The sequence below is a fragment of the Rhincodon typus genome, chromosome 12, assembly GCF_021869965.1.
Source record: "Rhincodon typus isolate 14 chromosome 12, sRhiTyp1.1, whole genome shotgun sequence".
Lineage (NCBI taxonomy): Eukaryota > Metazoa > Chordata > Chondrichthyes > Orectolobiformes > Rhincodontidae > Rhincodon > Rhincodon typus.
Window position 1 is genome coordinate 38,196,575 of NC_063343.1, and position 7,853 is coordinate 38,204,427.

Here is a 7,853-nt window from a genome sequence, read left to right on the forward strand (position 1 = left end):
TTGGCTTCGCAGTGGGGTTAAAATTGTTTCAGAGATAGTAGGAACTGCAGATGCTGGAGAATCTGAGATAACAAGGTGTAGAGCTGGATGAACACAGCAGGCCAAGGGTCTAGGCCCAAAATGTCCGCCTTCCTGCTCATGTCCGCCTTCCTGCTCCTCTGATGCTGCTTGGCCTGCTGTGTTCATCCAGCTCTACACATTGTTACCTCGGATTCTTCAGCATCTGCGATTCCTACTATCTCTGCCATCTCTTATAATTTTGTTTCATGGTCATCCATTGCCGTCCTGTGTTTTTGTCTTCCCCTCCTGTGTGTCTGTCTGTCTCTCACTCACAAACAAGACTTTTCTAGTCCTTTAGGTAACCTGCCCAAGTAGTGTGTCTTGCTCATAATAAATTCCTTGGACATTTAGCCTCCTACTATATACACAATAGTACAGTGCTTGAATACATTTCATGCCATGACTCTGCTCTATCACTCCATTGTTTCAATAATTCTAGAATTGTAGGCCCAGAGAATTATTGACTTTCCCTGACACCGAGTTGAGTCCCACTCAGAGATCCTCATTTTCCTGTACTGACTTAATTGTCCACTGCTTATGGGATTTAATATTGATGCTCACACCTCATTCCTCTGTTGACTGTCTGTGTTCTGGTATGGCATCTGGTTCTATGACTGCAGTTTTAAAATTTCATTTTTCATTTTCATTTCATGCTTAACTAGCTTTAATCTGTTCCTGTTAATTTGATCCTGCTCTGCATTCTGCACCTTTTTCTGCTGAGTGATCTCAGTTTCCTCCTGTTTTCTTCCTGTGACTGCTGACTTCAGTCAATTTTCTGGACTCCATGATCCTTCATAATTATGTTGAATGGCTCCTGAAGTTCCTACTACTCTTGATCTTGTGTATTCCTTTCATCGCTAAAGCTGTGCTCAGGTTAGCTTCCTTGTTTGTACTGAATCCTGTAGATTGATATTTTAAGTTCTCTGACTCTTGGCACTCGTGCTGGAATGCTTTAACTCTCTATGCGCACTACTAACATCAAGCCTCTGATGGACCAAACTCCTCTGGCTCTTGTTTGACTGTCCACTCCTCTTACTGTGTTTTGCTTGAACAGCCTTGAGGAACATATGCACTAATACTCTGATGCCAGAACCATTCCTTCTCTGTACAACTGTTTAAACAGGGTAATATTAATGCTCTTAAATTGACTCCACCTTGTTTATATAACTTCCACCTACTACTGAACTTTAAACATCGAGTGTAGTTTATTTCATTGTCACCTTCATGTCCTTTGTAATAATGTTAATTTACAATGTCTTCTCTGTTTCACTGCAGCTTCATTTTTATTTTCATTTTTCTACGTTGTTCAGCGCCCACATTTATGACTTAGTGCCCACTTAGAGTCCTTACTTCCACTTAAATCCCTCCCTCTTAGCCACATTCGAGCCCTTACCTTTCTTAACTTGGCATGTCATTCTTTTTCTCCTTCCCTCACCCCAATTCTGTTAATTCCTTCCCTCCTACCTCCAATGCATCACCATTTTTCTGCCTTCCCACTCTTTGCGCAAGACTTTAATTATCTTTGGATAGATCCACTGCTATCTTGTGGGCCATGGCATTCTCTGATTCTGGTGCTCATCACAAATACCCTTGCCATCCTGTTCTGACCTGTCTCCCACCTCTTTCTTCGGCCGCTTAACCCATTCAACAGTGTTTCATCAGTCTGTGCCAATGAATTAATAGCCATGGCCCATTTGTACACTTCTTTCTGGAATGTCTGTTGACTTACAATGCCCTTGCCTAGCCTGATTTTATTGGGGACAGTTGCACTGATGTCCTAGTTATGTGAGCTCAGTGGTTTGCTGGTAGTGACAGCTTAGCTTACTAAAGCTACCTGTTAAACTATATTTTCCACCACTGGCTGTGCACTAACACCAAAGTGGCAATGTAAGTGTTATTACTGGATCATATCTTCAACCTATTCATTGGTGCCCTGTTCCCTTCAGCACATCTGCTTCTTCCATCCCTTTACGCCTCTGTTAAAATCTTAATTCTCATCACAGTCCTTAGTTATAGCTGAGTTTCTGTACATAATATCCCATTGTGGCTTCTCATCCTCGGTGGTTTAATCTGCATCTAAGTTAATTTTACTATCTCATTTATTTGTATACCTAAATTAGTTCCAACTTTCCAGATTCAATGTGTTTTGGCAGAGCAAAGCACCAATTTTATGTAGGTGAGACCTACATAATTGAATTATTGAAACTGTTATCAGTTAACTTATCTATATGCTGCCTAGTTTGTTCATAATTCAATTAACATGATGAGATTTTGTTTTGAAAATATCAGGATATGTTTGCAATTTAAAGGTATTAACCTTTTCTTTCAGAACTGATCTATAAAGAAGTTGTGGACTGGGAGGAGAGGAATAAGAATGGTGTTATTAAGGAACAGCCCTTACTTTCAGGTTGGTGGTTGCTTTTGGTTTTCAGTTCCTAATAAATGTTCTTTATTTGGTTCCTAGATGTGGGCAAAACCATCTTTATTGCCGCTGACTAATTTCCTTGAAGATGCGGCAATTTTTATTCATGTTTTTCTTTCTTGTATTCTTTGTGCCCTTGGGTTTTTCTCTAAAAATCATTCACGAAAGAGATTAGAGAACATTAATGGAAATGAAACTGAAGGAAAGGTAATAACTTGGGTTAAAAATCAAAATGGAGGATATAGAATTTGACTTGGAAGTTTTCCATGTAGTTGGTAGTAAGGTATGGTCCAGTGTTCATTTCTACGGCTTCTGTTCACTTTGGATATCAATAATTTAGATATTGTCCACCTGGACTTAGGTCCAGTATTAAGCTCCATCGAGGAAAGATCATGAGGCTATCGCTGCAATGCAGATTCACTAAGATGTGGCCTGTATGAAGTAATAAAAATATGAAGCAAAACACGAAAAGATGGATTTTTTTGTAGGCAATGTAGACTATAGAACAGCAGAATAATGTTTAAAATTGAGGGAACAGGGCAGAATGAAGAGCAGCAACTATTTCAAGTAGTTGAGAAGTCAGGAAAAAGTGTTCATAATTGTTAAATAATTTTAAAGGATTTAGAACCAAGAACCTGAGTGAAGTTCATTTACCCATCACCTGTGTGGGGATCTTAGACCTGCTCTCTCTCAGTGGGGAGGATTTCACCCAGCCAGATAGTGGCCATGGCATGTAATGAAGGAATGGAGAGAAAAATCTACTTGGTGTCGCCCTTGTTGATCTGCCTTTCTCATTTACGTCGGTTTCCCAGTATTGCTGAGTGGTAACCACTGCCCAACCCTCGTTGAGATTGTTCCTGTTCATGCTGAATGCACACCCTGTTCCACTGTACTAAATAGGATAAGTTCCAAACTGAGCATCTCTGATGCACTGTGGACCATCAGCAACAAGATTGTATTCAAGCACAGTCTTTAACTCATGATCTGATCTGTCCCTCATTCTATCATTGTCATCTAGCAGGCCAGGAACAGCACCAAGTATAAGTTAAAAACGGGTTGCCAAGCCTGTGAAGCTGCAACCCATTGATTAGATGCACCCTAAAAAGTAGAAGCAGCATGTTGAAGATGTCATGCGTTCAGCCATAGAGTTCTACATCACAAAAAAGGGTCTTTGGCCCATCATGTCTATGCCAGTCAAAAACAAGCACCTAGCTGTTCTAATTCCATTTTACAGCACTTACCCATAGCCTTGTATGCCTTAGCATCACAAGTGCACATCTAAATACTTCTTAAATATTATGAGGGTTTCTGCTTCTACCACCCCTGCAGTGAGTTCAAGAATCTCACCACCCTCTGGATGAAAAGTAAAATCTTGATACCTTCTCTAAACCTCCTGTCACTTACTTTAAATCTATACTCTTTGGTCATTGATCCCTCCTTCAAGGGGAAAAGTTCCTTCCTGTCTATGCCCTCATAATTTTCCACACCTCAATCATTTGTATCGTTGAAAGCCACAAGTAAAGTGCTGGAACACTGGAGGTTGGCTAATGTCGTGCTGCTATTTAAGAAAGGTGGTAGGGAAAAGTCACGGGACTATAGGCCAGTGAGCCTGACATCAGTGGTGGGCAAGTTGTTGGAGGGGATCCTGAGGGACAGGGTTTACTTGTGTTTGGAAAGGCAAGGAATGATTAGGGATAATCAACATGGCTTTGTGCGTGGGAAATCGTGTCTCATGAGCTTAATTGAGTTTTTTGAAGAAGTAACAAAGAGGATTGATGGAGGCAGAGCAGTGGACATGATCTATATGGACTCCAGTAAGGCGTTTGACAATCTACCTCATGGTAGACTGGTTAGCAAGGTTAGATCACATGGAATACAGGGAGAACTAGCAATTTGGATACAGAACTGGTTTGAAGACAGGGGATGGTAGACTGGACACCTGTGACCAGCAGTGTCCCACAAGGATTGGTACTGGGTCCGTTGCTTTTTGTCATTTATAGAAATGATTTGAATGTGAAGCTAGGATTTATGGTTAGTAAGTTTGCAGATGAAACCAAAATTGGAGGTGTAGTGCACAGCGAAGAAGATTACCTCAGAGTACAACAGGACATTGATCAGATGGGTCAATGGGCTGAGGAGTGGAAGATGGAGTTTAATGGAAATAAATGTGAGGTGCTGCATTTTGGAAAGGCAAATCAGGGCAGGAATTGTACAGTTAATGGTAAGGTCCTGGGGAGTGTTGCTGAACAAAGAGACCTTGGAGTGCAGTTCATAGTTCCTTGAAAGTGGAGTCCCAGGTAGACAGGATAGTGAAGAAGGTGTTTTGTATGCTTGCCTTTTATTGGTCAGTGCATTAAGTGTAGGAGTTGGGAGGTCATGTTGTGGCTGTATGAGACATTAGTTAGGACACTTTTGGAATACTGCATTCAGTTCTGGTCTCCCTACTATAGGAAGGATGTTGTGAAACTTGAAAGGGTTCAGAAAAGACTTAGAAGGATGTTGCCAGGGTTGGAGAGTTTGAGCTATAGGGAGAGGCTGAATAGGCTGGGGATTTTCCCTGGAGCATTGGAGGCTGAGGGGTGACCTCATCTATGTCTGTAAAATCATGAGGGGCAGGGGTAGGATGAATAGGCAAGGTCTTTTCCCTAGAGTGGGGGGAATCCAAAACCAGAAGGCATTGGTTTAAGGTGAGAGGGGAAAGATTTAAAAGGGACCTAAGGGGCAACTTTTTCACACAGAGGGTGGTGCATGTATGGAATGAGCTGCCAGAAGAATTAGTGGAGGCTGGTACAATTGCAACACTTGAAAGGCATCTGGATGGGTGCATGAATAGGAAGGTTTTGGAGGGATACGGGCCAAATGCTGGCAAATGGGACTAGGTTAATATAGGGTATCTGGTCAGCATGGACAAGTTGGACTAAAGGATCTGTTTCCATGTCATATAGCTGTGTGACTCTGTGCACCCCCTCAGTTTCCTCTGCTCCAAGGAAAACCACCCTCTTCTATCCAATCAGTCTTCATAACTAGAAGTCTCCACCCCAGGCAACAAACTGGTAAATCTCCTTTGCACCCTCTCCAAAGCCATCACATTCCCCCTATAATGTGGGTTCCAGAACTGTATACAATACTCTAACTGTGGCCTGTCCAGTGTTTCTTACAGTTTGAGCGTAACCTCCCTCCTCGCAACCACAATGCCTCAGCTAATAAATGCAAGTATTCCAAATAACCACACTATCTACCTGCCTTGCTACCTTAAGAGATCATGGATGTGCACATCAAGGTGTGTCTGATCCTTGGTGCTTTCCAGGGTCTTACCGTTCATTATATGTTCCCTTGCCTTGTTTGTCCTGCTGAAGTGCATCAACTCTCACTTATCTGGATTGAATTGTTTGCCACTGATCAGCCCCTCTATATCCTCCATAATCTTCGGCTGTCCTCATCAGTATTTAACTACCACCACCACTCTTTTTCGCACGCGCGCACACACACACACACACGCACCTCTCTCCCCCGCTCCAGTATTTATAATGTCTAAAAATTTGCGATCAGTCCCCCTAATTTCAAGTCTAAATTGTTCATTTATGCCACAAACGGCAAGAACCCCACTGGATCCAGATTTCTGATCACAAAAACACCCATTTACCATCATCCTCTGCTTCCTACCACTAATCAGAATCTGGATCCAATTTGTCAACTTTCCATGTAATACTGTAGGTTGTTGCCTTCACTATCAATCTCTTGTGCAGGACCTTATTGAAGCCTTGTTGAAGCCCAAGTAGACCACATTAAATACATTGCCGTCATCTGTACACCTTTCATCTCAAGTTGGTCAGATATGACGACCTGTCAACAAAACCATGCTGACTATTCTTGATGAATCCCTGCCTCTAAGTGTAAATTAATTGTGTCCCTCAGAATTACTTTGATTTGTTTCGCCACCACTGAGGTTAGACCAGCCTATATTTTCCTGCTTTATCCCTTCCTCCTTCAATAATGCTACCACATTGGCTGTTTTCCAGTCCTCTGGCATCTCTTTTGTGGCCAGAGAGGAATTGAAAATTATTGCCAGTGTCCCTACTATTTTCTCCCTTACCTCACTTAACCTGGAATATGTTTCATCTGGACCAGATATTTATCTAACTTTAAGCCTGGCAGACCTTCTCTCTGATTTCTATACATGCCATACCCTCGCTTGTAAACACTGACACGAAGTATTAACTTAGTACCCTACCTATGTCCTCCAGCTCCTCTCTCAAATTACCACTGTGGTCCATTATTGGCCTTTCTCTATTAGCCTTTTACTGTTAATATACTTGTAAAATAAATTTGGATTTTTCTCTTTTACCTATGATCATCTTTTCACGTCCCCTTTTTGCATTCCTAACTTCTTTAAGTTTGCCCTTACACGTTCTATACTTCTCCACGGCTTCTGTTTTAAGTCCTCTGTATTTGTTGTAAGCCTCCCCCTTTCTCTTTATCTAATCCCATATATCCCTTGATATCCATAATTTGCTGGATTTGTTAGTCCCACTGTTCAGCTTTATTGGAACATGTTGATCCTATACTCAGCGTATTCCCTCCTCGAGTGTATCTCACTAAAGGTACCTGCTTCCATTCCATTCCATCCTTACCAAATCATCTGATCATATTAAAATCTGCCTTCCCCCAATTTAGATCTTTGATTTCAAACCCATTTGATCAAGCTATCCTGCAATCCACAGAATTAAGCACAGTAATCTTACCACATGTCAGCATATTGATGTGGATGATTAAATAACTAAACAAAAGAAAGGGCTACACAAACATTGGAGTAAACATATCCTGCCTACACAAAAGTGGATAAATCCTATCTGCAAATTTCTGTCCTGTCAGGATGAGTGCAGTTACAGATGTCCAAGGAGCTTAAAATCCTCCAAGCAAAAGCTGCTTACCTGATTAGTATGACATCTCCCACCTAAAGCATTCACTTGCTGCACCACCAGTGCACCATGTCAGTAGTGTGAATATCTATAATGTTCACCTCAGCAACTCACCCAAGAGCCCTTCATTACCTATCACTTCTGATCTCCATCTCTGAGAAGGCTAAGAGCGGCAAATGTATGGGAGCTGCCCTGCTGCCAGTTCCCCCTCAAAGTCACACTTTATCGTGACTTAGAACCATGTTACTGTTACTTCACTGGAATTCCCTTTTGAATAGTGGTTCAAGAAGGCAGCTCACGGTCTTCATTGCTAAGAGGGATAAGTTATAAACGATTGCCAGTGACCCACATATCTCACGAACACTCGTTTTTAGTGTGATCAACTAAGCCTCCATCCCCCCCCATCCTCCCCCCCCCCCCCGCTCCTATTAAAATCTGCCTTCCCGGCCGAC

The 7,853-nt window shown here is 41.9% G+C and overlaps 1 long non-coding RNA gene across 1 annotated transcript in view; it reads left to right on the top strand.

Moving 5' to 3' along the window:
* Nucleotides 1–2,384: 2,384 nt before the first annotated feature.
* Nucleotides 2,385–7,853, top strand: part of LOC125484500 — a 12,475-nt gene continuing 7,006 nt past the window's right edge. Inside the window, exon 1 of the long non-coding RNA XR_007263336.1 lies at nucleotides 2,385–2,467. This is a non-coding gene — a long non-coding RNA (uncharacterized LOC125484500). The remainder of the gene's footprint in view (nucleotides 2,468–7,853) is intronic.